This window comes from Sus scrofa, chromosome 3 (genome assembly GCF_000003025.6).
Source record: "Sus scrofa isolate TJ Tabasco breed Duroc chromosome 3, Sscrofa11.1, whole genome shotgun sequence".
In the NCBI taxonomy this organism is placed as follows: domain Eukaryota; kingdom Metazoa; phylum Chordata; class Mammalia; order Artiodactyla; family Suidae; genus Sus; species Sus scrofa.
The window spans coordinates 38,636,840-38,646,903 of record NC_010445.4 but is presented as its reverse complement, the minus strand read 5'-3'; the positions used below and the strand labels follow the sequence as shown (position 1 = coordinate 38,646,903).

The following is a 10,064-nucleotide window of genomic DNA, read 5'->3' as shown; positions in this document are numbered from 1 at the left end:
GAATTGCGTTTGCGCAGGCGCTGGGCGACCCGCGGGCTCGCTTCCCATCCTGCTTCGCGGCCAAGGGGCGCAGCAGAGCGTTTCCGACCGCGCGAGGCGGGAGGAGGTGGAGTGCCGTGCACGAGGGTCGTGTGGCCGCGGGCCTAGGTGGCGCCAGGCACTCTGAAGTGTTGAGGAAGAGTCAGGGGGAGTTTAGGCTCCTGCCTGGGCTTTAAGCTGAAGTTTGAGTGCACCACGGTTCACACAGGAAACGTATGCGGCTTCATTGGCGGCCCCTTGGAGGGCACCGGCCTGACGAGCCGACGAGTAAACCGAGGCGCCCGACGCAGCCAGACGCAGCGGGAGAGCGTCCTTCTGATGGTTGTGGGCAGGTTGAGGCCCGGAGGGCGGGTTGCCCAGCGCGGGCCGAGGGTAAGCCGAAGCCGAGGCGATGCTCACCCCCCCTCACGCCCACCCCCGAGGCTGGCTCTCCGGGCTTGAGGGGCGCGAAGCCGGAGAGGTTCGCTCGGGCTGAAGTTTGAGAGAAACTGTGAAGTGTATTAAGGGCCTTAAGAGGCACTGGGAGCCGTTAAAGACTTTGTTTTTAAAGAAAGTGCTAGTCGCAGTGTAAAAATTGGTCTGGAGAGGCTACCTCGGTGAAAAGGCTCCTGTATCGCAGGCGAGACATGGCGGTGGCCTGAATTAGGAGTTGGAGTGGAGGGAAGGGACAACTGTTAAGACGACTGAATTATCGTGACCTAGTTAGTGATGGGGGTATGTGGGTTTCTGGCCTGAGCATCTGAGTAGAATGTGGTCCCACTTTCTGATAGTAGTGAATACAGGAGACGGAGTAGGCCCATGCATTTGGCTTTTTTTTTTTTTTTTTTCCTTGCTTAAATATAATTTACAGGAATTCCTGCTTTGGCGCAATGGGATCTGTGCTGTCTCTGCAGCGCTGGGACTCGTGTTCTGTCCCCAGCAGGCAGTGAGTTAAGGATCGCTTGTTGCCGCAGTTGTGACATAGGTTGCAGCTGCGGCTTAGATTCAGTCCCTGGATGGTGAACTTATATATGCAGCAGGTGCTGCCAAAAGAAAATAAAGTGCTGTGAACATCTGTGTATGAGCGTGTTTTTAGTTCTCTTGGGTATATACCTAGTAAGAGTGCGATTGCTGGGTCATATGGTATTTAGTTCTCAATGTTGAGTTTCAGGGAGTTCCTGTCGTGGCGCAGTGGTTAACGAATCCGACTAGGAACCATGAGGTTGCGGGTTCGGTCCCTGCCCTTGCTCAGTGGGTTAATGATCTGGCGTTGCCGTGAGCTGTGGTGTAGGTTGCAGACGCGGCTCGGATCCCACGTTGCTGTGGCTCTGGCATAGGCCGGAGGCTACAGCTCCGATTAGACCCCTAGCCTGGGAACCTCCATATGCCGCGGGAGTGGCCCAAGAAATAGCAAAAAGACAAAAACAAACAAACAATCAATGTTGAGTTTCAAATGGTAATAGGACTTCATGGAGCTTTTTCCATAAGAAGGGGTCAGAAGGTGTTTCTTTGTGGTTTTGGAAACCAAAGTTGGTTTGTTAAGTAGATCAGTTAAGTAGACAGCACAAGAGTGGTAGCAGTGGAATGACTCATTTATACCAGCAGGATTTTAATTTATGGAGAAGCCAGTGCTATTGAAAGAAAAAAATTTTCTGTTTGCTTTGTTTTAATGATTTTTTTTTTTCTATTACAGCTGTTTCACAGTGTTCTGTCAATTTGCTACTATGCAGCAATGTGACCCAGTCACACATAACATATATACATTCTTTTTTCTCACATTATCATGCTCCATCATAAGTGATAGATACAGTTCCAGTGCTATACAGCAGGATCTCATTGCTTATCCATTCCAAAGGCAATAGTTTGCATCTGTTAACCCTAAATTCCTAGTCCATCCCACTCCCAAAAAATTGATTACACTTCCAGAGAGCAGAGGGCACGCCATGCCCCACAGGGAAGATTTTGGTCAGGAGACAAGGAGGAATGAAGGGAGAGCCTAGGTCGGAGCCTGGCCTTTATTAGAGCAGGGTAAACAATTTAGAACTGTCTAGTTTGAATAATTCTGGGGGGCTTGAGGCCATAGGGATGGTCTCTATATTAAATGTTCCTTCATGTCCCTGGCTTTAATATTTTGGCAGCAAAGTTCTACCACAAATGCTGGCAGGAACAAACAGTATTTCCCATCCAAGGGTGGTCTGGCCTGGGATGATTAAGGGCAGGGTAATATTGACTAGGTCTGTGAGAGTTTAAAGGAGTTGTTGAGTTTAAGTGTGAGAGGCTGCTCCCAAGTAAATTGATCACTATCTTTGGGAATTAGCTAGTCCTGGGAAGAAAAATCTTACAACTGGCAAGATTTTTGAGATAGCAAAACATCATATGATACAGGAAAACAAAATTAATGCATGGGAACATGACTGGGATGATGTGGACAGTTGTAAAAGTGGTGGGTGTTTTTCTAAAGATTAGGATTTAAATCTCTTAGCAGACTGGGAAAGAAAACCCTTTCTCCTGCCTCCCCCCAACCCAAATCTGGCCATATTATTCTTTTAAACAAAATAAGATATTCAAATGTACTTTATAGAAGGGAGTGTACTGTATACCTTGTATTCTCAACTAAATTACCTGTGAAATATTTTATTTTTAAATTTATAGTTTATTTTTAAATTTTATTGTATTTATAGTTGTACAACAGTCATCACAACCCAAGTTTACAAAACTTCCATCCCAGCCCATCCCTCCCACCATCAAACCTGTCTCCTTTGGTAAATAAAAGTTTTTCAGTCTATGAGTCAGTTTCTATTCTGCAAAGAAGTTCATTGTATCCTTTCATTAGATTCCACATATAAGTGATAGCATATGATGTTTGTCTCACTTTCTTTTTTTTTTTTTTTTGTCTTTTGTCTTTTTGGTTGTTGTTGTTGTTATTGTTGCTATTTCTTTGGGCCACTCCCGCGGCATATGGAGGTTCCCAGGCTAGGGGTTGAATCGGAGCTGTAGCTACCGGCCTACGCCAGAGCCACAGCAACGCGGGATCCGAGCCACGTCTGCAACCTACACCACAGCTCAAGGCAACGCCGGATCGTTAACCCACTGAGCAAGGGCAGGGACCGAACCCGCAACCTCATGGTTCCTAGTCGGATTCGTTAACCACTGCGCCACGACGGGAACTCCTGTTTGTCTCACTTTCTAACTTCACTCACCGAGATAATTTCCAGGTCCATCCATGTTGCTGCAAATGCCATTATTTCATTCCTTTTTATGGCTGAGTGATATTCTATCATGTGTATGTACCACATCTTTATCCATTCCTCTGTTGATGGAAAATATTTAGGTTGCTTCCGTGTCTTGGCTATTGTATACAGTGCTGCAGTGAACAGCTGGGTACGTCTATGTTTTCGAGTCATGGGGCTTTTTCTGGATAGGTGCCCAGGAGTGGGATTGCTGGATCAAACGGTAATTTTATTTTTAGTTTTCTGAGGAATCTCCATACTGTTTTCCATAGTGGTTGTACCAATTTACATTCCCACCAACAGTGTAAGAGGGTTCCCTTTTCTCCATACCCTTTCCAGCATGTATTGTTCATAGACTTTTTGATGATAGCCATTCTGCCCAATGTAAAGTGGTACCTCATTAAAGTTTTCATTTGCATTTCTCTAATGATTAGTGATGTTGAACATCTTTTCATGTGTTTTTTGGCCATCTGTATTGCCTGTTTAGATCTTCTGCCCGTTTTTTGATGAGGTTGTATGTTTTTTGGTACTGAGCCACAGGAGGTGTTCGTATATTTTGGAGATTAAACCCCTGTCATTTGCTTCATTTGCAAATATTTTCTCCCTTTCTGTGGTTTGTCTTTTTGTTTTGTTTAGGGTTTCCTTTGTTGTGCAACAACTTTCCATTTTAATTAGGTCCTATTTATTTTGTTTTTATTGTCATTACTCTAGGAGGTGGATCTGAGAAGATATTGCTGTTTTGTGTCAGTGTTCTGCCTATGCTTTCCTCTAAGAGTTTTATATTTAGGTCTTTAATCCATTTTGAATTTATTTTTGTGTATGGTGTTAGGAAGTGTTCTACTTTCATTCTTTTACAGGTAGCTGTCCAGTTTTTCCAGCACCACTTATTGAAGGGACTGTCTTTTCTCCACTGTGTCTTCTTGCCTCCTTTGTCATTGATTAGTTGATCGTAGGTGCATGGGTTTAATTCGGGGCCTTCTATCCTGTTGCACTGATCTATATTTCTGTTTTTGTGCCAGTACCAATACTGTTTGAAGACCATATCTTTGTAGTATCGTCCGAAGTCAGGGAGTCTGGTTCCTCTAGCTCCATTTTTCTTTCTCAGGATGACTTTGGATGCTGGGTCTTTTGTGCTTCCAAACAAACTTCAAAATATTTTCTTCTAGTTCTGTGAAAAATGCCATTGGTAATTTGATAGGGGTTGCATTGAATTTTTGATTGCCTTGGATAGTATGGTCATTTTGACAACATGGTATATCTTTCCATCTATGACGTCTTTGATTTCTTTCATCAGCGTCTTAGAGTTTTCAGAGTACAGGCCTTTTGTCTCTTTAGGTAGGTTTATTCCTAGGTATTTTATTTTTTTTTTATATGATAGTAAATGGGGTTGTTTCCCTAATTTCTCTTTCTGATCTTTCATTGTTAGTATATAGAAATGCAGTCGATTTCTGTGTATTAATTTTGTATCCTGCAACTTTACCAAATTCATTGATGAGCTGTAACAGTTTTCTGGTAGCGTCTTTAGGATTTTCTAGATATAGTATCATGTCATCTGCAAATAGTGATAGTTTTACTTCTTCCTTTCCAATTTGGATTCCTTTTATTTCTTTTTCTTCTCAGATTGCCGTGTCTAGGACTTCCAAAAGCATGTTGAATAGTAGCGGTGAGAGCGGACATCCTTGTGTTGTTCCTGACTTAAGTGGGAATTCTTTCAGCTTTTCACCATTGAGAATGATGTTAGCTGTGGGTTTTCATATATGACCTTTATTATGTTGAGGTAGGTTCCTTCTGTGCCCACTTTCTGGAGGGTTTTTTTTTTTTTTTTTTTTTTTGTCTTTTTGTTGTTGTTGTTGTTGTTGCTATTTCTTGGGCCGCTCCCGCGGCATATGGAGGTTCCCAGGCTAGGGGTCGAATCGGAGCTGCAGCCACCGGCCTACGCCAGAGCCACAGCAACACGGGATCCAAGCTGCGTCTGCAACCTACACCACAGCTCACGGCAACGCCGGATCGTTAACCCACTGAGCAAGGGCAGGGACCGAACCCGCAACCTCATGGTTCCTAGTCGGATTCGTTAACCACTGCGCCACGACGGGAACTCCGATCATATGGTTTTTATTCTTCAATTTGTTAATGTGGTGTATCACACTGATTGATTGGCATATACCGAAAAATCCTTGCATCCCTGGAACAAATCCCACTTTGTTATGGTGTGTAATCCTTTTAATGTATTGCTGGATTTGGTTTGCTAGTATTTTTTTTGAAGGTTTTTACATCTATGTTCATCAGTGGTATTGCCTATAATTTTCTTTTATTGTGGTATCTTTGTCTGGTTTTGGTATCAGGGTGATGATGGCCTCATAGAATGAGTTTGGGAGTGTTCCTTCCTATGAATTTTTTGAAATACTTTCCGAAGGATAGGTGTTAACTCTTTTCTAAATGTTTGATAGAATTTGTCTGTGGAGCCATCTGGTCTTGGAGTTTTGTTGGAAGTTTTTTTTACTCACACTTTCAATTTTAGTACTTATGATTGGTTCTTTCATCTTTTCTATTTCATCTTGGTTTAGTCTTAGAAAATTGTACTTTTCTAAGAATTTGTCCATTTTATTGGCATGTAGTGGCTTGTAGTAGTCTTTTATGGTCTTCTGTATTTCTGTGATGTCCATTGTAACTTTTCCTTTTTCATTTCTAATTTTATTGATTTGAGACATCGCTTTTCTTGAAGATTCTGGCTAAAGGTTTATCAGTTTTGATCTTTTCAAAGAATGAGCTTTTAGTTTCATTGATCTTTTCTATGGTTTTCTTCCTTTCTATTTCATTTATTTTCTGCTCTGATTTTTATGATTTCTTTCCTTCTGCTGACTTTGGGTTTTGGGTCTGTTCTTCTCTCTCTAGTCACTTTAGGTGTAAAGTTAGGTTGTTTCTTTGAAATTTTTCTTGTTTCCTGAGGTAGGCTTGTATTACTATAAACTTCCCTCTTAGAACTGCTTTTGCTGCATCCCATAGGTTTTGAATTGTTGTGTCTTTGTTGTCATTTGCTTCCAGGTATTTTTAAATTTCTTCTTAGATTTCTTTAATGATCCATTGGTTGTTCAGTAGTATCTTGTTTAGTCTCCACATGTTTGTGTTTTTTTGCAGTTTTTTCTTGTTGATTTCCAGTCATATAGCATTGTGGTAGGAAAGATGCTTGGTAATGATTTCAGTTTTCTTAAATTTACCAAGGCTTGATTTGTGCACCAGAATGTGATCTGTCCTAGAGAATGTTCCATGTGCACTTGAGAAGAATGTATATTCTGCTGCTTTTGCGTGGAATGTTCTATAAATATCTGTTAAGTCCATCTGGTCTAATGCATCATTTAAGGCCTGTGTTTCCTTGTTGATTTCTGTCTGGATGATCTGTCCATTGCTGTAAGTGGGTTGTTAAAGTCCCTCACTATCAATTGTGTTATTTCAGTTTCTCTTAAGATCTTTAGCAGTTGCCTTATATGTTGAGTGCATATGTATATTGACACTTTTTATATCTTCTTCTTGGATTGATCCTTTCATTATTATGTCATGTCCTTCTTTGTGTCTTATTCTTTATTTTAAGATCTATTTTGTCTGACAGGAGTATCGCTACTCCAGCTTTCTTTCGGTTTCCATTTGCATGGAATATTTTCTTCTGTCCTCTCACTTTCAATTTGTATGTGTCCCTAGAACTGAAGTGTGTCTGTTGAAGACAGCACATATATTTGGACCTTGTTTTTGTATCCACTCAGCAAGTCTATGTCTTTTGGTTGGGGCATGTCGTCCATTTACATTTAAGGTAATTATTGATATGTATGTTCTTATTGCCATTTTATTAATCATTTTGCATTTGTTTTTGTTGGTCTTTTTTCTTCCCTTCTCTGGTTCTCTTCTCTTATGGTTTGATGACTAACTTTAGTGTTGTGTTTGGATTGCTTTTTCTTATTTGTGTGTTTATCTATTGTAGGTTTTTGGTTTGCAGTTACCATGAAGTTTTAACATATGAGTCTATATGTATACGAGATTGCTTTAAGTAGTTGATCTCTTAATTGCAAGTGCATCCCCAGTATCCTGCATTTGTACCCTCCTCTTCTCATGATTTCTGGTTTCGGTGGCATATTTGCGTGTGGATGATTTCCCGCTTTTACTATACGTATATGCTTTTACTGGTGAGCCTTGTCATTTATAATATTTTTGTTTCTCGTTGTGGCCTTTTCTTTTCCACCAAGAGAAGTTTCTTTAGTATTTGTTGTAGAAATGGTTCAGTGGTGCTGAATTCTCTTAGCTTTTGCTTGTCTGTAAGGATTTTGATTTCTCCTTCAAATCTGAAGGAGAGCCTTGCTGATAAGAGTAATCTTGGTTGGAGATTTTTTCCTTTCATTACTCTATATCATGCCACTCCCTTCTGACCTACAGCATTTATTCTGAAAAATCTGCTGATAACCTTATCAGGGTGCCCGTGTATGATATTTATATCTTTGCCCTAGCTGCTTTCAGTATTTTTTCTTTGTTTTTAATTTTGGTCAGTTTGATTAATATGTGTCTCAGGTGTTCCTCCTTGGATTTATTTCATATGGTGTGCTTCCTGGATTTGAATGAGTGATTCCTTTCCCATGTTAGGGAAGTTTTTGGCTATTATTTTTTCAAATATTTTCTCTGGCGCTTTCTCTCTGTCTTCTCCTGGCATCCTATAATATGAATATTGGTGCGTTTTACATTGTCCCAGAGTTCTCTTAGAGTGTCTTCATTTCTTTTCAATCTTTTTTCTCTTTTCTGTTCAGCATCACTAATTTACACTAGTCTGTCTTTCACCTCGCTTATGCATTGTTCTGCCTCCTGTATTCAGCTGTTGGTTGCATATAGTGAATTTTTTATTTCGGTTATTGTATGTTGCATCTCTGCTTGCTTAATCCTTAAATCTTCTATTTTCTTTTTGCTCAGTGTTTCTTGTAATTTATCAATCTTTGCCTCTAGTTTATTTCCAAGATCACACATCATCTTTACTATGATTAGTCTAAAGTCCTTTTGATGGAGGTTGGTGCTCTCCAGATCACTTAGCTGTTTATCTGGGATTTTTTTCTTGTTCCCTTATCAAGTCAAAATTCTCTGCCTTTCATTTTGTGTAGATTTTCGGTGTGGTCTCCTTTTTGCAGGCAGTAGGGTTGTAGCCTCTCTTATTTCTGGTTGTCTGCCCCCTTGTGGCTGAAGTTGATACAGAGGCTTGCTGGTGGGAGGGACTGGTGCCTGCCCACTGGTAGGTGGAGCTGGTTCTTATTCCTCTGATGGTTGGGGCTTTGTCTCTGGCTGTGATAGAGGTGGCTCTGTGTTTGGGGGGGTCTTTAGGCAGCCTCTTTGCTGATGGGTGGGGGTATGTTCCCACCTGGTTTGTTGTTTGGCCTGGGGATTCTCAGCCCTGATGGGTGAGGCCAGATTTTTCCAGAATGACCACCTCTAGGGGAGTTCACCCTGATGGTTATTCCCGAGACCTTAGCCTCCAGTGTCTCCCCCCCCACAACAAGCCACTCTTACCTCCTGCTTTCCCAGGAGATCCTCCAAGCAATGCAGATAGGTCTGACCCAGATTCCAATGGAGTCTCTGCTTTGCCCTGGGACTCCTGTATGTGCCTTTTAGTAGTGCAGTCTCCTGTTCCTCTAGACCCATGGAGCTCCTGCGCACAAGCCCTGCTGGCCCTCAACACCGAATGCTCTGGGGGCTCCTTTTCCCAATGCCAGATCCCTAGTGTAGTAACTGACATGGGGCTCAGAACTCTTATTCCTATGTGAGCCTCTCCAATATAGTTTCTTCCTAGTTTGTGGGCTGCTCACCTCACGGGGATGGGGTTGTTTATATCATGTAATCGCCCCTCCTACAGTCTCTTCGGTGGCCTCCTCTCTGTCTTCTGGAGTAGAATATCTTTTTTGATAGTTTGCAGTCTATTTTGTTGACATTTGTTCCACAGTTTACCTGTGGAATATTTTAAACTGGAATGTTTGGACTTCATCCTTAGGCCTACTAAGTAAAACTTGGGGAGGGGTCCCACCTGGGTCTTCTGAAAGTTTCACAGGTGATTCTGATGCACACTAAGTTAGAGACTGGTGATCATTTCATTTAACCAATACCTACTGAGAAAATCCTTTAGACTAAATACAAAAGAGATGCCAAGGAGTTCCCATTGTGGCCCAGCAGAAACGAGCCTGACTAGTGTCCATGAGGATTTGGGTTCATGGCCTGCTCGTTCAAGTTCCCCTGGCTTTGCTCAGTGGGTTGGGGATTGCCGTGAGCTGTGGTGTAGGTTGCAAATGAGGCTCGGATCCCTTGTGGCTGTGGCTGTGGCTTAGGCTGGGAGCTGTATCTCCAATTTGACCCCTAGCCTGGGAACCTCCATATGCCGTGGGTGTGGCCCTAAAAAAAGACACACACAAAAAAAGAAAGAGAGATGCCAAAAACCACATGAGGGAGGGATGATTGGAATTTAGAGTTAGGCTTGATTCCTCCCTTCAAGGAACAGAGTTGTGGGGCAGCTTTCTTTTGGACCTAAGATGAACCATGGTAACCCCCTTGACCTGGACCCTGTTGTGACTTAGTTCCAGCAGAAACTCTGCAGTTTACACTCTTTGACTGGAATTAGGCCGGAGTCACCCAGTGTAACTAAGATGAGGGACAATGTCCAGAAACAGTGGTGTTGGGTCCATGTTATTTCAGTGGAAATGCTGCATGTTTGTTGCCCGCCAGCATTTGTGGCAGAACTTCGTTGCCAGAACACTAAAGCCAGGGACATGAAGGAACATTTAATATAGTAAAAGGTCGGGGTTA

The 10,064-nt window shown here is 42.1% G+C and overlaps 1 protein-coding gene across 8 annotated transcripts in view; it reads left to right on the top strand.

Annotated features, from left to right (window-relative positions):
* The window catches only part of DNASE1 (deoxyribonuclease 1), a 56,808-nt gene continuing 46,795 nt past the window's right edge, over positions 52-10,064 (top strand). For 3 of the 8 annotated variants that reach the window (XR_002342160.1, XM_005662189.3, XM_021085842.1), the window contains exon 1: positions 66-411. The gene's annotated coding sequence lies outside the window, so the exon portion shown is untranslated. Of the gene's footprint in view, positions 412-10,064 lie in introns of all 8 variants that reach the window. The other 5 variants (XM_013995703.2, XM_005662188.3, XM_021085844.1 and 2 more) reach the window with 4 other exon arrangements.